Source organism: Muntiacus reevesi, chromosome 16, assembly GCF_963930625.1.
Source record: "Muntiacus reevesi chromosome 16, mMunRee1.1, whole genome shotgun sequence".
In the NCBI taxonomy this organism is placed as follows: domain Eukaryota; kingdom Metazoa; phylum Chordata; class Mammalia; order Artiodactyla; family Cervidae; genus Muntiacus; species Muntiacus reevesi.
The window spans coordinates 44,801,638-44,827,134 of NC_089264.1; positions in this window are offsets into that span (position 1 = coordinate 44,801,638).

A 25,497-nucleotide genomic window follows, 5' to 3' on the forward strand; every position below is an offset into this window, starting at 1 on the left:
ACCAGAGTGGGTTGCCATGCCCTCCCCCAGGGAGTCTTCCCAACTGAGGGATAGAACCTAGGTCTCCCACATTGAAGGCAAATTCTTTACCATCTGAGCCACCAGGGAAGCCCAAGAATATTGGAGTGAGTAGCCTATCTGAAGCAAGATCTAACAGATACATTTGTTCAAAATAACAATAGCAACAATACACTTGAGTATGCATGAGTATGCATGTTTATATATATATATATATATGTATATATATATACACACACACATGCTTGTGCGTGCTTATATATAAAAGAAATAACAACAGAGATATAAGGGACAGGAGGAATCAGGATTGTTGTGTTATTATGATACTTAACACTGCCTATGTAGGAGTATAGTGTTATTTGAAAGTGAGCTTGTGTTAGCTGTAAATGTATGTTTCAAACTTTAGGGCAACCACTGAAAAGAGGAATAAAACAATAATAAGAGAGGAGAGAAAATAGAATAATAAAAAATGCTCAATTAAAACCTCAAAAGGCTTAGCAGTATATATTGTCTATAACAGACTCACTTTAAATATGAAGGCACATATAGATTAGAAATAAATGGAGAAAAATATCCGACTTTAACACTAATAAAAAGAAAGCAAAAGTAGCTATATTGATTTTATACAGTGCAAACTGAAACATAAAGTTATGTAGAATATGAAACTATAAAATTCTTGGGTGCTAATATATGAGAAAACCTAGATGACATTGAGGATGGTGATGGTCTACTGGATATATCACCATACACATGGCCCATAAATATGATCGATGACCTGGACATCATTAAAATTGAAATCATGTGCTCTGTGAAAGACAATGTCAATAAAATGAGAAGACAAGCCACGGAATGGGAGAAAATATTTGCTGTAGCACATTCGATAAAGGTGAGGTCATCCAAAGAGTAAAGAGAACTCTTTAAACTCAAAATTAAGAGAACAACTCAGTGAAACCAAAGACCTTAACAGGTATGTCACTAAAGAAGAGATACAAATGTCAAATAAGCATATGAAACAGTGCTCCACATCACCTGTCACCAGAGAAATACAAATTAAAACAAAGGTGAAATCACCGCACACCTGTTGGAACGGCCAAAATCCAGAGCACTGAGAAGACCAAATGCTGGTGAGGATGTGAAGCAACAGGAATTCTCACTCACTGCTGGTGGGAATGCAAAGGGGTACAGCTGCTTGGAAGGCACGTTTATGCTGTGTCCATGTGAATTCTTCAGCTGTAACAAGTGAGCCACCCTAGTGGAATCCCAGTGTTGATAATGGGCAACCCTATGTGTGTCTAGGGGCAGGAGTATATGGGAAATCTCTGTACCTCCCCCTCAGTCGTGCTTGTGCCTTTATCTGCTCTTAAAAATTAAAGCATTAGAAAAAAGCAATCATGTTATTTCTCAGGATTTTGTGAAATAGGCATTTGCTCAGGGCATAGCAGTGATGATTTGTCTCAATGGTGAGAGTGCTGAAGAACTGCTGTGTGCTCAGCCTCTCAGTCATATCCAGCTCTTTTCGACCCCATGGACTGTAGCCCACCAGGCTTCTCTGTCTATGGGATTCTCCAGGCAAGAATACTGGAGTGGGTTGCCATTTCCTTCTCCAGGGGATCTTCTTGACCCAGGGATCGAATCTACATCCCTCAGATCTCCTGCATTGGCAGGAAGATTCTTTACCTCTGCACCACCTGGGAAGCCTTAGCCATTCTTAAGCTGCTATAGTATGTACCATGTAGAAAACTTCTTTCCATGTCTATCTGAATCATATTTGTTTCACTTCAAGATGGTTATTAATATGGTATGTGTATGCTATGTTGCTTCAGTTGTGTTGGACTCTTTGGGACCCTTATAGATCTTAGCTCTCCAGGCTCCTTTGTCCATGGGATCTCCAGGCAAGAATACTGGAGTGGGTTGCCATGCCCTCCTCCAGGGGATCTTACTGATGCAAGGACTGAACTCACACTTCTTATGTCTCATGCAGTGGCCTCTTATGTCTTCTAATATCAGTGCCACTTGTAAAGCCATTAATGTGGTAATTAACATTAAATCCCACAACAAAATCCACAGTCCCAGTGGCATACTGTAGCAAAGTTAAATTTTCATTTACACTAAATCCCAGTCCTGGTTATGAGCTGTCATTATCAGTTTATTTTTTTTTTTTTTTTTTTTTTTTTTTTTTAATATTATTTTATTAGTTGGAGGCCAATCACTTTACAACATTTCAGTGGGTTTTGTCATACATTGACATGAATCAGCCATATAGTTACACGTATTCCCCATCCCAATCCCCCCTCTCACCTCCCTCCCCACCCGACTCCTCAGGGTCCTCCCAGTGCACCAGGCCCGAGCACCTGACTCATGCATCATTATCAGTTTAGTTCAGTCGCTCAGTCTTATCCGACTCTTTGGGACCCCATGGATTGCAGCATGCCAGACTTCTCTGTCCATCACCAACTACTGGAGTTTACTCAAACTCATGTCCATCAAGTTGGTAATGCCACTCAACCATCTCATCCTCTGTTATCCTCTTCTCCTCCTGCCTTCAATCTTTCCCAGCATCAGAGTCTTTTCCAAGGAGTCAGTTCTTTGCATCAGGTGGTCAAAGTATTGGAGTTTGAGCTTCATCACCAGTCCTTCCAATGAAGGAATTTTTGAATGAAGGACTACAATGCCAACTTTGTTGGCAAAGTAATGTCTCTGCTTTTTAATATGCTGTCTAGGTTGGTCATAGCTTTTCTTCTGAGGAGCAAGCATCTTTTAATTTCATGGCTGCAGTCACCATCTGCAGCGATTTTGGAGCCCAAAAAAATAGTCTCTCACTGTTCCCGTTGTTTCCCCGTCTATTTGCCATGAAGTGATGGGACTGGATGCCATGATCTTCATTTCTTGAACACTGAGTTTTAAGCTAGCTTTTTCACTCTCCTCTTTCACTTTCATCAAGAGACTAGTTCCTCTTCGCTTTCAGCCATGAGGGTGGTGTCATCTGTGTATCTGAGGTTATTGATATTTCTCCCGGCAATCTTGATTCCAGTTTGTGCCTCGTCCAGTCCAGCACTTCGCATGATGTACTCTGCATAAGCAGGGTGACAATATACAGCCTTGATGTACTCCTTTCTGTTGTTCCATGTCCAGTTCTAACTGTAGATTCTTGACCTGCATATAGATTTCTCAGGAGGCAGGTAAAGTGGTCTGATATTCCATTCTCTTGAAGAATTTTCTACAGTTTGTTATGATCTACACAGTCAAAGGCGTTGGTGTAATCAATAAAGCAGAAATAGATGTTTTTCTGGTATTCTCTTGCTTTTTTCAATATATATATTGTCACTATATATATCATCTATTGTTCTTCTCCCCTATATAGTGTCTCAAATGTGGGCTGCTTCAATCTTGTAGTTAGGCCATTGTGAGCACGTGTCCCCTGTGTATACACAATAGGAAAATGGAGAACTCAAGGGTTGTGTGGGGTTTTACGAGTCTGTGAATGTAGCTTATCTCACATTTACCTTCATCCCATCAGCTGAATTTAGTCATATGTCTCCATCTCAGTGATTAGAAGACTAGAAAATATCAAGGAGCACAGAAATATTTCTACTAGAAGTTTCTGTTATGGACCTTTGTTTTGGCATATATGCACATAACTTTGTTTGTTCTTTGTATATAGGTACTGTGTCTAATATCACATATGTCAGGGTAATCTCCAGTCCTTTTTATTAGCATAATCTGCTTGTGAAAATTTGTGGATATTATCTGCCTGCAGTGCAGTAGACACAAGTTTGATCCCTGGGTCTGGAAGATCCCCTGGAGAAGGAAATGGCAACCCACTCCAGTATTCTTGCCTGGAAAATCCCATGGACGGAAGAGCCTGGTGGGTTATAGTTGATGGGGTTGCAAAAGAGTCAGGTATGGTTAGTGATTAAACAACCACCACCTCATTCTTACACCCAAGAGTAATCACTGTGCTAACTTACAATACTTAGATTAAATTGACTTACAATGCTTTAGATTAATTTAGATTGCTGAATTTTGAAATATATTTAAATGGAATCCAACTGTATATTTTCTCTCCTGTCTGGCTTATTTGATTCAACATTATGTTCGTGGAGTTCAGCTATATTTTTTATGTATAGTACTTAGGTATTATATGTAATGCTGACCAATATTCAATTTTTTTAATATTCCACAATGTATTTATCCATTCTAATGCTGATGAACTTCTGGGTGGTTTTAAATTTATGACTGTTATAAAAGGGACTGCTATGAACATTCATATACATATATTTTAGTGAACATATATACACATTTCTGTCTCATGTATACTTGAGAATGGAAATGCTGAGTCATAAATATACGGCCATTCAGATTTTGAAAATGTTGGCAGTTTCCCAGGGTGTTTGTACTAAGTTATACGCCCTCTAGCCATATATGAGAGTTCTCTTTCCTTCAAGGCCCTGAACGTCTGTTTTCAATGATGTCTTTATTTCCTTTGATTTCTGCTTGTACTCAAGACAGCGTTTCCTGATTTATGTGTTTTCTTCACGGTCTTGCCAAATGCAAACAAGACATATTACAATATTTTGTTATTTGACACTCTCCTCTAGACCTGCAGTCTTAGTAAGGCCACTTTGCCTTCTCATTTAGAACAGGCGGTAAATTTTCCAGGTGCCTGTCCACATCTTCCCACAGACAGCCATTTTCTCAATGCTCATGTCGGCTGTGCCTCTTTCCAGCAGCCTGACCACTCATTCAGTGCTACATGCTTTAGTTTTTATTTATTTATTTATTTTATTTATTTATTAATTTTTTTTTTTTCATGCTTTAGTTTTTAAAGCACCAGTGATCGTCAAGGACTGACTGCATTGCTCAGCAGCAAAGTATCACTTAGTACTGGAATGAAGGAAACCTGAAGTCTTAGCTGATTAACATAATAAAGGTTTACTTCTTGCTCATGTCGTAGTTTTTTGAAAAACAGTTGTTTCTCTATCTGGACTCATGCGTCCTCTGTGGTCACCACAACAAAGAAAGAGAAAACTTGAAGTTCAAATGAGGTATTTTGGGAATTTTTTTTAAATAGAAGTGGCTTTCATCACTTTCATCTAAATCCTATTTTTGAGTACTCAGTTCTGTTAATTTCAACCTAAGTTCATAACTGAAAAGTTAAGCAAAGCATGGATACTTGGATATCGAGCACAAGGGAACATGTAAAAATTTCATAAGCATAAGTTGGATGAATGAACATGAAGGCATAGCCTCTATGCTATACCTCATTGCAGTTGTGAGATACTAGAAAGAATTTCCCAAGCTTCTTTCAAACTACTTGCTAATTATTTTCCACTTCTAATACTGATAGATATATATGTGTGTATGTGTTTATATATGTGTATATCCCCTGGTGGCTCAGATGGTAAAGAATCTACATGTGATGCGGGAGACCCACGTTTGGTCCCTGGGTTGGGAAGATCCCTTGGAGAAGGGAATGGCAACCCATTCCAGTATTAAAGAATTCCATGGACAGAGGAACCTGGTGTTATATATATATAGAGAGAGAGAGTGACAGAGACAGAGAGATATCTCTCTCTATATATGTGTTGAATATGTATGTGTTTTATATAAATATATATAATATACAAATATATTAAATTTATTTAAGTATATAATATGTATAAAATATAAATATATATAATATATATAAGAGCCATACATTTTGTTAGGTTGTCAGCATGATGGAAATATCTAAATTTTAGGAGAGGACATCAATTTCACATTATTGTTTTTCTACAGCAGCACCCATTAGTGTTCATAATTCAAAGAACTAAATAAATGAAATCAATGAATTTTCTGGCCACTTATTATTCCTGAATCTCACTAAGAGGAAGTCAATGTGAGCTGATCCCAAGTTAATAGAACTGTTCCTTTGGAGTATTTTTCTTCATGTTCTGCCTGTAGAGATTAGTCCCTACTCTCTGACTCTCTATCTAATCAGAATGAGCCAGAGTTGATGACTCTTCTTAGAGCACCTTTACAATTTATTAAACCTGGTTTAATTACTATTGGTCAATGCTCACACAATTTGTTTAAAATAAGGCATTTAAAATAGCTGTACTTTATGATTTCTGCTGGTTTTACCGGTGAGATCTTCCTTACCATTGCCATTTCTTTAGTACTGCTCAGTTTTCATTAATCACTAGTCATTTCACCTTCTGTGAATTATTCGCTTCTATAATGAACTAACACTCTTCTCTATTTCCTATAGTGTTAACGGCAGCATTGCTTACTCAATGGTTCTTCAGTGAGTATCTAGTGAATTGCAATGAATGCAGACTCATTGTTTTTCATGTGTGTTTAATGTATTATCAGTTTGTAATAGTTTGGTATGATTTCAATTAAGTTTAGTTGCATATAGCCAAAAGAAAAAAGAGTGAACGCACAGCTTTGTTCTTTTTTCTAAAAGATTGCAGGGGAAGGACATCCTGGGTTGCTTTGGAAGTACCCCAGTTGTTTCCAGGTCTCAGGCCATTTTCTTTTCTCTTCTCCATGGTTCCTGAGATGTGGTTCCTGTTCCTATGTTTACTTTCTTTCTTTCTTTCTTTTTTTTTTTTTTTGGCAGTGTATCCTTCTACTTATTTATTTTTTAATTGAAGTATAGTTGATTTATAATGTTGTGCTAATTTCTGCTGTCCAGCAAACTGATTCAATTATACACGTATATACACTCTTCTTTTTATATTCTTTTCCATTATGGTTTATCCTAGGAGACTGGATATAGTTCTCTGTGCTGTTTAGTAAGTAGGACCTTGTTGTTTATCCATTCTAAATGTGTTTGTTTACATCTACTAACCCCAAACTCTCAGACCATCCCTCTTCCTCCCCCTGCCCTTTTCCCCTTTAGCAACAAGAAGTCTGATCGCTATGTCTGTGATTCTCTTTTGATTTTGTATATAGATTCATTTGTGCCCTCCTATATATTTCACATGCATGATATCATATGATATTTCTCTTTCTCTTTCTGACTTGTTCCTGTGTTTTAAGATATTTGGTGGAATATGAGTCATCACATCTACATTTCAGATACTAACACTGGGGAAGATACAAAGGAAAAATAGATAAAGGACTCTTACAAACAAACTTTCTTTTGAGATTGTCCATAAAGGCCACATACATTCTGCTGACATCTTTCTGAAGCATATTTACAAAGTAACTCCTATTTCCAAGGGTGTTTGGAATGTGTCTTCTCCAAAGAAGAAGATTTGACTTCAGGACCAGGGACCGGGATTGATCACTCAAGAGCTTTTGTGTAGCAGAGTTTTATTAAAGTGAAAAAGGAACAGAGAAAGCTTCTGACATAGACATCAGAAGGGGGACGGAGAATGCCCCTCTCGCTAGTCTTAGAAAAGGGAGTTATATACTTTTTCAATTGGTTATTACAATAAATCAAAAGAATGTCTCAAGGCTTTAAAGATCTTACTAGACCCACTCCCATAATTTACAATTTAAGATAACAAGATCAGTCAGAAGGTTTGCAGGAAGGAGAAACTGTCCTCAAGCTGAATACATTGTTGTCATATAATCCTCAGTACAGGGTTTAAACTGAGTTGTTTGTTGTATAATCATCAACTCTGGGATTAAAGAAAAAAAGTTTTATGTGACTAAGACTAGGGAATGTAGAAAAAAAAAAAAAAGGACATTTGTCCTTTCCTCCTCCTTGAGAATTCCAGACCCCTATCTCCTCTTCGAGAGCCCCAGACCCCTTTCTCCTCCTTGGGGACCACAGACTTTTTATCAACCTGCTTAGGAACTGACTCTCAAATGCTGGGTAAAAGTATGGGGTTTTACAACTGTGGAAGGAAGTTTTGAACAGATATAGAACTAAAACATCTTTAATCTTCACCTAAGTCAGAAGTGGAAAAAAAGCCAGAATTCCAGAGTAAAGCATGAGGTTCAGAGACTTCCCTGGTGGCTCAGATGGTAAAGACTCTGCCTGCAATGCAGGAGACTTGGGTTTGATACCTGGGGTGGGAAGATCCCCTGGAGAGGGGCATGGCAACCCACTCCAGTATTCTTGCCTGGAGAATCCCATGTTCAGTGGGAGCCTGGCGGGCTACAGTTCATGGGGTCACAGAGTCGGACACTTTCATTTTCACTCTTCAGAGCAATAGTTTATGATCACTGGCTTGCGAGAAAGGATGACATAGATCTGAAATCAGGCTTGACCAGTTTTTAGCTGTGTGGTCTTGAATAATTAATTCCTGCTTAAGCTTCAGTTTTCATGTATGTGTAATGAGCATAGTATTTCTCTGTTAAATTTTTGTGCATTTTGTGAGGTTTTAATGAAACTGTTTAAAATAAAACAGATTCAACTAAATTTTCTTCTCAGTATCATTTTTTCTTACTTTTTTTCAGCAATTGCTTTATTTAGTAGAAAAATTTGAAGATATATCAGCATATACCAATCATATAACCTTCCTGAGGACTGGATACTCTTATCTGTAATGTAGGTCTACCAATACAGATATTGATGTGCTGAGAATTAAATAGAATATCATATATGAGATTTTCCTCTGTATGATATGATACAAAATACACACTTAGTAAATGTTGATGCAGTATTTTTCTCTTATATAAAATCATGTATTTTATCATTTTACATAAATATATTTAAATAGATTTATTAAATTCTCAAAAACCAGAAGTAAATTTATTGAATCCCCCAAAGTCAGAATATATAAAGACATTGGTGGTGGCTGCTGATCTGAATGGGCTTCCCAGATGACTCAATGGGAAAGAATGCACATGCCAATGCTAGAGATGCAGGAGACACAAGTTCAGTCCCTGGGTGGGGAAGATCGCTTGGAGAAGGAAATCGCAACCTGCTCCAGTATTCTAGGCTGGAAAACCCTATGGTCAGAGGAACCTGGTATACTACAGTCCATGGGGTCACAAAGAGTTGGACATGACTGAGCGACTAAGCATGCACTCATGTTAATCTGAATGGTATGTAAATATTTAGCATATGGATTAGGTCTATCAAAAATATATTATTCTATCAGAATTTTCCTATGAAATTCAGTAGCTGGAGTTTATGGAACAGAGTATGAATTACTCCTTATCCTTCTTTTGTAATAATTGCTGATTAGAGATCAAGAAATGATCTTTATTGCACTAAATTAATAAAAATGTGCAAACATATGCAGAGAAAAATGCCTGATGTGGCACATAGTAGGGAATTAATAAATATTTGATGAGTGAATTAATTAATTCTAGGATGAATGAATGTCTATTTTTATACCCTCTTCATAACTTCATCCCATGGGTCTTTTCTACCAAGGGATTTTCAAGAACTGATGAGTTGGACTCCGCTTGGTTGCAGTTATGTTTCTTGTGTTTATTAGATCCTAAGTCATACTGGCAGCTCTCGTCTTTACTGCTAGGTTTGGTGAATGTTACAGATTCGAATAAATGAACCATAGCAAATGTAAAATAAATCTTTGCCAAGGGGATGGTATAAATTGAGACAATTACCTCTTAGTCACATCAGTTTCTCAGTAAAAACCTCATCGCATTGGTGAACAGCGCTGTAATAAAAAGGCTTGTTTTTCTGAAGACTATCAAGGTAACTTGACAGCCATTGGATTATTGGCTAAATTGTCTTGAGAAATCTGTATTCTTTCTTTCATTTTGATGAGTTTTAATGCTTTTTCTCACTAAATTCTGCTTCATGATATTAAGTGGATAAATTAACTTCTGTGTTCTAGTTTCTCATCTTTGAGGGGAACATAAGTGTATTATCCAAGGTTTCTTTCATCTCTAACATTCTCAGATTCTGTGACTCTAACAATTTGCTTGGGTAACCCCACAGGCGTCCTCAGATCCAATCTTCCACTTCAGAGCTACACCCTCCTTTTTAAGTCTTTGTCAGAGGGTCATACAGTTTTAGCTTGAAAAATCTCCTATGTTACAGAATACCTTTTGAGTAAAACAGATCCACTGTCAGATTCTTCTAATTATGAGGCACGTCCTCATTTTGAGACACAGCTTCTTTCTAAGTATTTTTTCTACCCATTTGTTACTTTTCCTCAAGGAAGCAAAACTTATAATATCTCTTTGCTCTGATATTCTATCAAATGACAAGACTTCCACTCCCCTAATATATAACACTTCCTACGAAATCCAGAATTAATGCGCTTCAATAAATTTGCCACAAATCTGTGCCCCCCGGAAACAAACAAATTCACCAAAACATGGCTGTATGTCATCGACAGTGAAAATGGATTATTTATATGTTTAGTCCTTGTATTTTGCCAAGAAAATACTGTGTGATTTGAAATTAGAAGATTGGCTCTTGGTTTCACTTTATAAAACACTGTTCATTAGCTCCTCTGAGTCACTTAACCTCCCTGAGGATGCCTTCCCATCATTGTCCTTGTCACATGTATTTGATCTGCTCTTCTGCCATAATGTTAAATGCTCTGCTATTTTAAAGTGTTTTACATCTGTAACTGTATAGCTTAAATGGACTTTTGTTTTCTATTTGTGCTTAACATCATTGCCATGTATTTTATTTTTAAAACATTTTGAAATAATAGAAAGTATCAGATCAAGGAATGTTCCTAAGAAGAGGGAGAGTATTTAAGTTTTATATATATATATATATATATATATATATATATATATATATCACACACACACACACATACATACACACACACACAAATGCTAGAACACATATATACTTCAAAGTTTTAATAGATTTTTTATAACTATTTTGTTTAGATATAGTTGATAATCATTTAAAATTACAAACACCAAAATTAAATGGTCATAAAAACAATGTTTATATTTACTTTAGAGAATTATAATAACTACCTTGAAGCCATTAAAATAAAATCTAGAATATATGACAAATGATTTATTTTGCAAATTGGAAAGTTCAGAATGCCATGTGGCATTTTAAATACACTGAAGAAAACGGTTTCCAAACTCTGTGTGTGAATTCTTGGGGAATGTCTAGAATATAGCCTATATTCTGTGCGTAAGCACCGTTAAGAGGTTTTCACACCCCTGCTCATTCAGGTTTAATTAGCATCTGACTTTATATGACTTGGCAGTTCATAGGTCAGGGGAGGGATTAAAAAAAATCGTATTCCAAATATTTCTATTGTTTTTCTAATAAACATATACAACTTCTAATGCAGAGAAATTTGGTCTCTTTAATACTAAATCACTGTAGAAAAGAAAAGATGGTGATAACAGTATTGCAGTGTTATTGTGTTGTTTAGTTGCTAAATCATGTCTGACTCTGCAACCCTGTGGACTGTAGCCTGCAAGGCTCCTCAGTCCATGGGATTTCCCAGGCAAGCAGACTGGATTGGGTTGCCTTTTCTTTCTCCAGGAGATCTTCCTGACCCAGGGATCAAGCCTGAGTCTCCTGCATTGCAGAATTCTTTACCACTGAACCACTAGAGAAGAAAATCCTGTAATACATGTAATAAATACATTTACTGAGATTTCAGCCTTGATTGCAAAATTCTAAGGGAATGTATTTCATAATATTTATTCTTTGTGAAAATTTGTTTTTTCATTTGTTTGTATTTTGGTCTATAAGAAGCCATTTAGATTGAAAAGAAATGACAACTCATTCCACTATTCTTCCTGGGAAATCCTGTGAACACAAGCCTGTCAGGCTGCAGTTCATGGGGTCGCAAAGAGTTGGAAATGACTGAAGTGACTGAGCGTGAGCGTGCAAGATTGTCCACGCAGTCCTGGAGGAAGCGGTGATGACTAGCGAACTTTCATTACTTAGATGGTCTAATGCTTCCAGAGTGAGGGGCTTCATCTCTTATTCAGTATAGGGCAGATTCCAACACCGCCTCCTTTCCTCAGATACCTTGAAAAGCTTCTTGCTCTCATCAATCATATGGGCAGTCCCTTAAGTCATGATTAGGTTTACATCCAAATCTTTCTGACCTGATTTGCCCGAGTGTTTTTTTTTGTTGTTGTTGTTGTTTGTTTTGTTTTGCATTATTGTCAGAGAAAAATAATCCCTTTTTAGGGTGTTAAGTTATAAGTAAGATTGTTTGGAATCATCTTGTTTTCTTTCCTATCTGCTGTGATATCTCCCAAGAAACAAAAAGCATCTGTAGAATGTCCAGATTCACAGAAGGCAGGGGGATACAAATAGCCTTGATTGCCTGGAGGTGTGCATATCTGGGAACTTACTAGTAGATCTGTAGGAATATTTCTGAGTTTGTTTATCATAAATCAAGAAGTTCTCCAGAGCACTTCTTTAAATATGTCTGCCACATTATAAGCAAACTGCCCCTCATAATTCAGGACACTTTTATTTATCTGGCATAAAGCCTGAATCTAGGGTTTTATCACCTGCCATTTTTTAGCCCATGTGGTTGAGATGTGGATAATACCAGCGAAGGATGCCAAGTAAGGAGATGCACCTCAAGTCTGAATATTAATGCCTCGTATCACCCTTGCCTCAAGTTTGTATTTGGAAAACACATATGCCTCTAAATAGGTCAATCTAACTTAATCAGTAGAAGTCCTGACACTTTAACTGTAACAGGAATAAAAAGTACTGTCTCCTTGGGGCTTGCTTAAGCAATTAAAATGATACAGTGTACCTGCAAAATCATCCCATTTGACCTCCACTGGAGAAGAAAGTGCTTTAGATGAAACAATAGACCATCCCATCTTCATGTTCCATCACATCACATCACAGCTAAAATATGGAGAACAACAGAATAAGAACATATCCCTGGACACTTGCATCAAATCATGCTTGACATGATTCAACATTAAAGAAAACATAGGTTAACAAATACATTTAAATTTAGGCTAGTTTGAATGGTTGTTTAGTAATTTGCAACTAAAAATATTCTAATCTTTAGCATTAAATATGTATAAAAACCAGGTTCTGCTTCTTCATAGTTAAGTTTACTTTTCACTCCAAAAGTATACATTTTCCTTTTCACAGTTGCCTGTAGTACATAAAGTATATGGGCAGCTCTAAACTAGTTTGAATCACAAGCTCATTTCCTATGACCAAGTTCATACTTCTCAAGGAGCTTAAACTTGAAGTAAGAAGACAAATCATAAAACACAAAGCAGTTTGAAAAAAATTATCAGGGACCACACAAATGAACACATGAAGTGAGTAGACAATGTGGATACTAAATAAGGAGAAATGGATTATAGAGTAACTAGATTAAGCACACACATGTGCACACACATATTTTAATTAAGAAGTAGGTAGTTATTGTGTTTTATAAATGTTTTAAAAATAACTCGTTTCTGTGGGAAAGAAAATATGTAAATGAATGTTTTCTGCACCCAAATTACTTGGAGTCTAAAGGAAAGAGTAAGATATATAAGGTAAATGGCTTAATAGGCTTTGTCTGCACATATTTGCATTACATGATTTTGAGGCGAATTTATGTGCCATTTAATCCTGGTTTGCCTATTCAGTGGGTATGCGTCATTGGACCAATCACTTAACCCTCCTAAGCTTGTGCTTTCGTTTGTAAAAATAGCAATAATATTTTTTCTACCTTTAAAGTATTGTTGCTGAGTTAATATATGCAAAGTGTTGCTTTCTTTTAAATATTAACACTCAGGCCATTATGCCTTATATCTTAGAGTTATGTCTAAGTTAAATGATGGAAAAGTTCTACATACTATTGTGAGATAGCAGAAATCTATAAGAATATCATAAGATAGAGTTTTAGCCAAGGTAAATGAACTGAGTTTGCATAAAGAATAATATTAGTAACTTTAGCATGAAGATGAATAATATGAATATTGAGTAAATAGATTGCAATTTAGCCAAACTGATACCAATTGATACATATCTGTGTATAAATATATATACATTTATCTCATGCATAATGATAAAAAAATAAGTTGGACTATAGAAAAGGTTGAGCGCCGAAGAATTGATGCTGCAAGGAGATCAAAGCAGTCAATCCTAAAGGAAATCAACCCTGAATATTCTTTGGAAGGAATGATGCTAAAGCTGGAGCTCGAATACTTTGACCACCTGATGCAAAGAGCCGACTCATTGGAGAAGACCTGATTCTGGGAAAGACTGAGGGTAGGAGAAGAGGGAGACAGAGGATGAGATGGTTGGATGGTATCACTGACTCAGTGACATGAGTTTGAGCAAGCTCTGGGAGACAGTGAAAGACAGGAAAGCCTGGGGTGCTTCAGTCGAGAGGCTGGCAAATAGTCAGATACGACTTAGTGACTAAACAACAAGACATATAAAATATATTGTCTTTCATGTACATGTTTTCTTTGCATTATTCATCTTTGCATCTCGGGACCTGGCTGTCAAACAATCCACAGACCATTTTGAGGATTCTGTGTCAATGAGCCTGGTTTCCACATGAATATAAGCCAGAAAATGGTGTATTCTTATTTATAAAGTTATCCTTCTCCACATGTAGAAGGGAAAGAGTGATTGTTGAAGAGAGCGTAGTTATATATCTTGATAAATATTTTAAAAGGCAGAACTATTTTAGAAGATTTTTAAAAATAAAGACCATTATCTGTTTATGTGTTTCTCATCCCTCACTCATTAAACAACTCTTGGGTTTGACAGAGGATAGCAGCTTTGAGTGCTTTCATTTAGTCTCTTAAGATGTCCTAGTTAGCTGAGTTGGTTCACAGCCTCTGTAGGGCAGAGAGAGACAGAAGAGAGAGGCAGACTCTCCAGATTGGCAGGTGGCAGATTCAATAAGTAAGCAGACTTACATGTGAGGCTTGGCATGGTTGGCACAAGACGAGCAGACTGCCATGCCCTCTGGCCTGAATCACTATATATATAGCGGCCTTAATAGGGTTCAGTCACGTGTACTGTCCAGATGATCTCAACAGCACATTGACTCTCAAGCCTGAGTCCTTAAAGCAGCACCAGCTGTGGAAACAGTGGTGGTGGTGGTCAGTCACTCAGTCCTGCCCAACTCTTTGTGACCCCATGGACTGCGGCATTCCAAGCTTTCCTGTCCATCACCAACTCCCAGAGCTTGGTCAAATTCATGTCCTTTGAGTCGGTGATGCCATCCAACCGTCTCATCCTCTGTCATCCCCTTCTCTTTCCGCCTTCAATCTTTCCCAGCATCAGGATCTGTTCCAATGAGTCAGTTCTTCGCATCAGGTGGCCAAAGTATTGGAGTTTCAGCTTCAACATCAGTCCTTCCAATGAATATTCAGGGTTGATTTCCTTCAGGACTGACTGGGGTTTGATCTCCTTGCAGTCCAAGGGACTCTCAAGAGTGTTCTCAAACACAACAGTTCAAAAGTATCAATTCTTCAGCTCTCAACCTTCTTTGTGTTCCAACTCTCACATCCATGCATGACTGCTGGAAAAAACTTAGCTTTGAAGATACAGACCTTTGTTGGTAAAGTAATGTCTCTGAATTTTAACGTGCTGTCTAGGTTGGTCATATCTATTCTTCCAAGAAGCAAGCATCTTTTAATTTCATGGCTGTAGTCACTGTCCACAGTGTGAGAAGCTTGTAAATTCCAAGTACAGGGGAACAGATGAGGAGTCCCCAGTTGCCTGGGTCCAGCTCAAGGGTCTACTAGCATGCATGTCCTTTCGATGACCTCCAACTCATGATTATTTTGGGTATAATATGGGCAATATTTTTTAATTAACTCTTTTAGGAAGCAAGAGAATCTTGCTCAAAATCCTAAACTATTGTATAACAACACATTTTTATATGAACATATTTATACTCATATATTTAGTAAATATGTTTATTCCAAGGGACCCCTTGAAACTGCTTCATTTGGCTTCTTTTGCTATGCTTAGAATTGGAGGTAGTAATTTGCTTAGGTAGGTTCCAGAAGCAGTGTAAAGGCTATCACTCTGAGCTATTTTCTAACTCATATACTTAATGAATATTTTTTAAAAAATGCAAATTATTTTGTTAACACCCAGTGTGAATAGAAATCATTCTGTATGGAGAGTTCTAGGGTTTAATAAATAGTATAATTCAGTAACCAAATCTTTTATTAAAGAGTATCTTTGCCTACATATTACTTGAAAAATTTTAGAGTTCCAATTCATTGTGTAGTTGACCCCTTGACAATGCAGTGGTTAGGGGTGCTGACCCTACTTATGATTGAAAATCTGCGTATAGTTTATAGTCTGCCCTATATGTCCTTGGGCTTCCTTGGTGGCTCAGATGGTAAAGAATCTGCCTGCAGTACAGGAGACCCAGGTTTGATCCCTGGATCGGGAAGATCCCCTGGAGAAGGGAATGACAACCCACTTCAGTGTTCTTGCCTGGGAAATTCCATGGACAGAGGAGCCTGGTGGGCTACAGTCCATGGTGTCGCAAAGAGTTGGATATGCCAGTGACTGACACTTTCACACGTCCTCAGTTCCTCTGCATCTGTGGATTACACCAACATGGAACCTATAGTACTGTAATGTTTACTATTGAAAAAGTCTGCATGTAAGTGGACATGTGTAGTTCAAAACCACATTATTCAAGGGTCAGCTGTACATAGTGTCACCCTTCAAATCCCCTTTCCCTTCCTCCTTAATTTTCTCCTGGCATAAAATTGTTGCAGGGCACCTCCTTTATCAAGTCTTTTAAATTTTCCCAGTAACTAATTCAGAAAGCTTTTTAACACCTCTTCCTCAGTTCAGATTTCCTATCTCCTTTTCTCTTAGCTTTTTACTGTGTAGATAAATCAATCTCCTCCACCTAAATACATTCTCTTCTTCACTTGTTCTGCCCTGTCTCTGGCTGAGTAAATGCAGTTCTAATGAGATGGAAATATGGGGAAGGGATCAGAGCAGGGAGAGACAGAAAGCAATAGAAAGGAGTACTCAGACATAAATAAATTGTGTCCTGATCAGATGTATTTTAAATAGTTTTAAAAGAAGAAATGTTCAAGATGAATGGAAATAATGTCAAGAAAGCTGCATATTTCCCAATAAACTTGATGTTTTATTATTTATAAGATGTTCTACACCATAATATAAAATTCATTTAATTCAAAATGATATATTCTTGGTGACTTTTTTTTTTGGTATGTTAAAAAAGTTCACTGCAAAGTGTCTACTGTGGTTTTGCTTTGAAAATTTAGGAATCAAACCTTAATGAGTGTCAAAATGAGAAGCATCTCTTTGAAGCACCGTGCATCTTTTAATGTCTCTGTTATACTATTTTTCAGTGATAATCAGTAACTCTAACAAGGAGCTCATCTCAAAGCCTCTGCCTGGGGCCAGGTACGTCTCACCTCCTCTGCAGGATACTGTTGCATTCAGTTGGTAAAGGGCAATCTAAAACATAGCAGTTGTATGTTTTTCTCCTTTTTTTTCAATTTGAGTTTAATTGAAATAAGTATACTTTTTATTAGTAAGGAACTTTATAATGATGATAATCCTGGCATTGAAGAAGCAATAGTGTGAAATATGACAATATTTATTACATGCTTTTATTTTTGAAGGCAACAAACTGTAGTTGCATGAGTGTGAAATATGTGACTTCCCCTTACTGCTCTCAGTGAGGAGAACTTCTTGAAAATCTGTTCCAGGCTCCAGAGGACAGATCGTTGCTGCTGTTGTTGCTTAGTTGCTCCGTCATGCCTGCCTCTTTATGACCCCATGGACTGTAGCCCACCGGGCTCCTCTGTTCATGGAAGTTTCCAGGCAAGAATACTGCAGTGGGTTACCATTTCCTACTCCAGCAGATCTTCCCCACCCAGGGACTGCACCTGTGTCTCCTGCATTGGCAGGCAGGTTCTTTACCACTGTGCCGCCCAGGGAGCCTAAGGCAGATTAGGAAAGTGAAAAATCAGGAGGAATAGTATATAATAGTCAAAGAGTGTGTGTTTGGGAGACAGGAACACATTAATTTAGCTGGGATTATAACTCATTTAATAGCAATAATTTTTTATTGAGCAGTTACTGGGATACACATGAGCCCTTTGTGCATCAACTCATTTAAATGTATATCAGTGCTACAAATTTGCTATTCATATTTTTCCAAATATAAAATTAGTGACTGAGTTTTAGAGAGGTAAAAGATATTACCCATTAATATATACTAAAGGAATGGAAAATAAAGAGTTCAGACACAAGTTGAAATTCCAAAGTCCATGCTTATAATTATTTGAGTATACTGAGACTTTAATCTTGTGACTTAAATACCACCTGTAGGAAATAGGATGTTCTCTGCCTCATTTAAGCAGAAGAGCAGTTGAATAAATTGCATTGGGAAGCAATGCAAAGAAGCTCCAGAAGGGACAGAGTCAGGCTTGGAGGCTACCCTTGAAGGATAAGCTAATTACACCTGGGGAAGTCCAGGGAGGACCCACGATAGCATCTGTTTGGCACAGGCATTGACAGTCACTCCACTCACCTCCTCACTGCCCCCGCTGCCACTTCAAAGCGTGGATTCTCTAGCTGCCTCTTCCCATTGTTCTGTCTGGTTAAATCCCCACTCAAGTGTCTGAGGCAGTCTACCTGCAAGGAAAACTTAGGAAGAAAGTTCAGGAAAAATCCTCCCCACGGCCTCGTCAGCAGCACTGTTTTCCTTAGTCCCCTGTGGTTCTCTGTATTTTCATAACTGAGCAGAGCCCCGTGAAGCCTTCCTGAGACAGGTACCCTCCCCCTGCGCCCACCATGTTCTCTACTTGGCTCTTGTTTGTGAAAAACAAACAAACAAACAAAAAAACTTTAGCCATAGAGTAGATTTAATCCAGGAAGTCAGAAAATGCGGAAGCAAAGAAAACAGTCAAGCGAGACAAAATAATAAATTTAGCCATTAAGCAACGTCATGGACCTTTAGTTCCTCCTCAAGGGCTATACATAGTTTTCTGAGCCATATCCTTTGAGCTGTTTTGCAAATACTGAAACCCCCACCTTTTGGAAGAAATTAACGACATGATGACAAGACTATAGCCATAACATAAGCTACTCCATTTTACATAATTCCATGAACTGGCCTCAAGAAACGGGAATAAACTGACCCTCAAGTAAAGATTAACTATACTTAAAACAATGAAGATGCTGCCGATCAGATCACCACATGACCAATTTCAAGATAATTGTTGGTGTTAGTTGTGCTGTTCTTCATGTAACTTCCTTCCACCACATCGTCCCATAGCTGTGCACCCCTGAAACTCCTTTTTAAAAGCTCTTTCCCCCTGATCAGCAGTGAGAAATTGGTTCTTGGGACATGAGTCCCCTTCTCCTCAGGACTGCTAGCCTCCTTAATAAAGTTATCTTTCATTTTATCCAATTCTTATCTCTCAGTATTGGTTTCTTTTTTTTTTTTTTAATTATTTTATTAGTTGGAGGCCAATCACTTTACAACATTTCAGTGGGTTTTGACATACATTGACATGAATCAGCCATATAGTTACACGTATTCCCCATCCCGATCCCCCCTCCCACCTCCCTCCCCACCCGACTCCTCAGGGTCCTCCCAGTGCACCAGGCAAGAGCACCTGACTCATGCATCCCACCTGGGCTGGTGGTCCGTTTCACCATAGATAATATACATGCTGTTCTTTCAAAACATCCCACCCTCACGTTCTCCCCCAGAGTTCAAAAGTCTGTTCTGTATTTCTGTGTCTCTTTTTCTGTTTTGCATATAGGGTTATCGCCACCATCTATCTAAATTCCGTATATATGTGTTAGTATACTGTAATGTTCTTTATCTTTCTGACTTACTTCACTCTGTATAATGGGCTCCAGTTTCATCCATCTCATTAGAACTGATTCAAATGAATTCTTTTTAACGGCTGAGTAATATTCCATGGTGTATATGTACCACAGCTTCCTTATCCATTCATCTGCTGATGGGCATCTAGGTTGCTTCCATGTCCTGGCTATTATAAACAGTGCTGCGATGAACATTGGGGTGCACGTGTCTCTTTCAGATTTGGATTCTTCAGTGTGTATGCCCAGAAGTGGTATTGCTGGGTCATATGGCAGTTCTATTTCCAGTTTTTTAAGAAATCTCCACACTGTTTTCCATAGTGGCTGTACTAGTTTGCATTCCCACCAACAGTGTAAGAGGGTTCCCTTTTCTCCACACCCTCTCCAGCATTTGTTGCTTGTAGACTTTTGGATAGCAGCCATCCTGACTGGCGTGTAATGGTACCTCATTGTGGTTTTGATTTGCATTTCTCTGATGATGAGTGATGTTGAGCATCTTTTCAGTATTGGTTTCTTGAACAACAAACAGCTAAACCTGAGTTTGGTAACATTTTGTGTTCAAAATATGTACTCTCTACTATACCTAACCTTATGTGCATTTGCATTTCCCAATGTAAATGTTTAGTTCAGTACTAGATATAAACATTTTTGCCTCTCCCAGCGTGGAGTACCTCGCATATAATTTATTTATCATCATTGCTTTCAGTGGATTGAGCTGAATACTGCTCTTGGAATAAGGATGAAACAAAGACAGAGCTATTGGAATAATTTCTGCCAAGGGAAATGGTGAGTCATCTCTCTCAATTCCTGTCCCAGAATGCTTTAACCATGCAGTGGTAAATTCTACATAAATTGCTTCCCTCTACCTTTCTAAACATAGGCAGAACTATTTCCCGCTTAAGGTTTTTAGTAATATCTTTCTAATTATGTGGTTAGAAGAATGGGTACACTGTCTGCTCATGATCATTGAAGGTAATAATAGTAGAATTTCATTTGATACATTGTAGACTGTTCAGGCTAAGGGCTAAAAATCATTTATTATAATGTTTCACATTTAGAAACTTAGAGAAAAAGAAAGGCTGAGCCAAGAGATTATGAATGACCTCTATCTCCAGTACTATATTAAGCTGGGATGCTGTGTGTTCCTATTGAACTTTGTTTTTGAGTGTAAGAACCCTTTCTGCTGTCAACTGCATGTATCCTGTTAGAAGTTGTAACATGCACTAGACTCAGAATTTGATTAATTAATTCTGTTTTGAGAAACTTTTATACACTTTTAAGGTTACCTTATATTTACAGTTATTACAAAATATTGGTTGCACTCCCCATGTTGTTCAATACGTCCTTAGCATACCTTGGGAGGTACAAATTATTGAGTGTAAGATAGAGTCAGAACTTTTTGAGATCAAGTACTGTGTAGTAGGTACTTCATAAATCAGTGTTAATTGTGGGTGAGAAAAAACAACCTCTTTGATTATTATGTTCTTTATGTGGCTTAGGACTGATATCCATTATTTGTCCCTTATTTGTAAATAAATATCACAAGGATCAAAATATAAGAGATTTGATCTTAAAGAGAATTTTATAGTCTTAGACATTCTTGCTCTGGATGAGATTACTCAAGCTAAAAGACCTCTATTAAATCATATAAAGTAACATGAGGGAGACCTTTTTGGTTACAGTGATAAAGATCAGGGCGGTTCAGACCAAGCTCATTGCAGCAACATTGGAGCATCACAGGAGAGAAATTTGGGATTCTAAGTGTATTTTGAGACCAAAGCTAATTGCATTTCCTAATGAATTGATGAAGTTTGTGAGATAAAATAGGGGAATCAAGGATGCTTTCAAGATTTTTAGTCTGAGTCACTAGAAACAAGAAGGAAGAAACTTCTTGAGCTGTTGAAAAGAGTTCAAGATAAGATTTTATGGGAAAATTGGAAGTTCGGTATCAAACATGCTGAGCTTTCTCCTATTGCTCCTAAATCCTAAATTCTCCTTTGCTCCTAGATCTCCTATTTCTCCTTTGTCTGTTTCATTTTTAGACCTAGCCATGGGCCTTGAAAGGGTCGAGGAAAACATCTTCCTCCCTCACAACACTGGTAGGTAGTGGATGAAGAAGTTAACTTTGGAAACTGTATTAACCTTTGCAGAGAAGTAGGTTTGTACTTTTGAGGAAAGAAAAAATGATATGATGTAGTTCTGTAGGAGAGATGAATGGGTCAGGAAAACAGTCAGATTATTAGGCAGCATAAGGATCCACTTGAGTTTATGATTGTGAATTTAATGAAACCAGTCACGGTGGACATACAGCCATGTTTAGAGGCAGGAGAACAGTCTGTTCAGTGGATTTTATTGCAGTTATGGTTTTTGCCAAATAAATACAGTGAAACAGAAAAAAGCATGTGTTTGGATGGTTTAGGCAGATGAGTGGTTATAATAAATAACAGAATTAAACTGCCTGAAATGGGGGATTAAGCCATTAATGAAGGTGATATACAAAATTATTTAGTAGGGGTATCCATTCAGGTACAGAATCTGGTGTAGTGGGATGCTTAGGAATTTTGGTGTTAAATCAAGAGTGTAAACAAGAAAAACTTGCTATAACTTTAAAATACTAAGTTAGTCCAAAAAAGCAAGCAAACATGCACACCCGTGCACACGCGCACACACACACACACACACAAACACACACTCTTAACATTATTATAGTATCTTTCTTTTCACTCTGTCTCAAGATATTTGTTTGGAAGATTGAAATTGTGGATAGTCCTATTCATGGAGAATATCTCACATCTTTTTTAAAGAGAAAGAATGATGAGACATACTGTCATCACCACATCAAGATGGACTGAGTGGTGGAATGTGATTGCCAACAAAGAGAGTGTACAAATAAACAAGCATATCCTTGGGGAAAAAAAAAAAAACACCACAGAATCAAATGTTCAGTGCTGTGGTTGTTACATTCCTTTCATTTATCATTTCAAGCTGCGTTATTTTGATGGCTTTTCAGCTGTGAGATGACTGGTGCTGATGCAGAGATAATGAGATACTGAAAGCCCCAAACAACAGAAATGTCTGTAACTGGTAATGGGCATCCTCCTTCAGTTTATTAACTCCAGCTGTGCATGTTGACTATTTTTGTGAAGAGGTACCACATGAGACGAATACTGAATGGGAAAAACAGGATCTGATGTCAGAAACAACTGGGTCACATGAAGCCTGTATCACAAGATAGGCTGAGGAAATTGACCCTGCTACCCACCGCTGCCTTGAAACACATCCCTGTGTTCATCAAGATAAAATGTGGCCAATGTAAGTTTCTCTCTATGGAGGTATGTCAGCCTCAGTGTTCCCAGTGGCACTTAATAATAAACCTGCTGATAATGTACCCGCCAGCAACTCTGAGCAGCATCACCTAATAGTCAAGGTATTGAAGTGTAACTGAGTATTCTCTCATATCAAGATGTTCTGATAGGATAAAGCTTTAATTTCACATAGAGTAAGACTGAGAATACTTGCTACCTTGTTCTTCACCTTTCTTTTTAAACTGATTATTACATTCTGATTTCATGGCCATTTTAACCACACAGAGAGGGAAAAAAAAAAAAAAAAAGAAACTAAAAAGAAGTAACTTAGGGAATGAGAGGACTTCCCTGTTGGATCAGATGGCAAAGAATCTGCCAGCAATGCGGGAGAACTAGGTTCAATCCCTGGGTTGGGAGGAACCCCTGGAGAAGGGAATGACAATACACTCTAGTATTTTTACCTAGATAATCCCATGGACAGAGAAGCCTGGCAAGCTACAGTCCATGGTGTCACAAAGAGTCAGAAATGACTGAGCAACTACGCGTTACTCTCATGCTTACAATAAAATAACTGAAGAAAGAGCAAGTTTACACCTTTTCTCAACCTCTCAGAGAGCTGAAGTTGCAGGAGAACCAGCTCATCCCAAATCTAAGGAGAGGAAGGAGCTGGCAAAGAGACAGGACATGAACTTGGCCTATTTGGGCAATGTGCAGTGGGACACTTGTGAGAAAAGATCATCCGGGGTGTTTGCCAACTGTTGTGAGGTCATGCAAGTAGGCTGGCCTCTTGGAAAGAGAATCCTGAGAAAATCCCCTTGTTGGTGCAGAACTTGGAAAAAGGAGCAACAGCCAGTACGGGGACAATTGAAAACTCCCCTGGGACCCTCCTCCTCTTAATCTGTGGGAGCAAGGGCTACAAACACTGTTATCTTCGAGGCACTAGAAAAAGGGAAGAGTAGAAATAAATAAACAAACCAAATGTCTGCATACTCCTGGGTCTGAGTCATGAATACATGCTGAACTCAGACTTAAATGAGGGCGGGAGGAGGTTAAGAGCATCAAGAACACATCTCTGAAACCCAGTGACCTGGTGCCAACCTGCATCTAAGAATCAGAATTTATAGAATAGCAGATCCTATCCTCTCTTTCACACATATGCACACACTTCACATCAAATCCCCTGTCAGGTTATAAAGAATTGAGCCATTAGTAACTAGTAAGGTAGAATCCCTCCCTGAAGTTTATTGCAAAGGGAAGACCTAAAAGTAAGGGTAGATCTGGAATGTAACACACACACACAACACATTTACTCAAGATAAAAATTAAAATAAAAATCTTTCCTTTGACACACCAGCCACTTTCCTCTCCCTCAAAGAAAGAAAAATGTTAACTGTTAAAGAATATTCTTTTTGCAAAAAGAAGACTATGCCATTCAGAAGCTTGCAGAAAGAAATAAAGACAAAGATAATGGAATAAATGAAGGTAAAATAAAATCATTTGACTTTGTTTTTCATTGATGTATAACAAATTACCACAGAGTTTATGGCATAAAATATCACCCATTTATATCACACAGTTCTGTAGGTTAGAAGTCTGGGTTCTCTGCTTGGATCTTCCAAGCCCAGTGCTAAGATGTCATCTGATGTTCAGGATCCTCTTCCAGATTCACCCATTATTGCCAGAATTCGGTGTCCTGAAGTTGAAGTATTTAAATCCCTGTTTTCTCGCTGATTGTCAGTCAGGTCTGCTGTCAGTTGTTAGAGGTCAGTGTCAAATTCTCATCCTGTTATCCCTCCAAGCGTAGTTCATACCTGGCTGTCAACTGCTCCCAGACCACTAAGGAGGCTCTTGCAGAAATTTCACCCTTGTTCAATAACCTCATTGTTAGGTTAGGTCCACCCAGAGCAATCTCTTTTGATTAATGGAAAGTCAAATGGTTAGGAAATCTATTTACATCTGAAAAACATTTTCTGTCATATAGTATGAAACAATCTTGGGAGCAATCTCTTCACATATGTAAGTCTTCTCCAACTCAAGAAGTGTGGATTACAGAGTATATATATATCAGAGACCTGGATTCTTGGAGGTCATTTTAAAAGTCTGCCCACCATAGCTTTTATTCTTTTTTTAAATTCCCCTAAAAGTTAACTGATTGTCAAAAGCAAAAATGGTAGTGATATATTGTATGTTTATAGCATATAGAAATATAGGATAAATGACAGTAACAGCACAAAAGTATTGGACTTTGTAAGTTTCTTACATTATACACTCAAATAGCATATTATCTGGATGTGAATATGAACACTGAAAACTCTTGGAAACAGCTATTAAAGTAAAAAACAAAATCAGGTATAAATAATAAGACAATAGAAGAAATAAGGTGGAATGATGTAAAAAATGCTCAATTAACTCAAGAGGAAACAGTAAAACATAACCCTAATAGGTGAAAAAAAATATAGTATATATATATATATACTATAT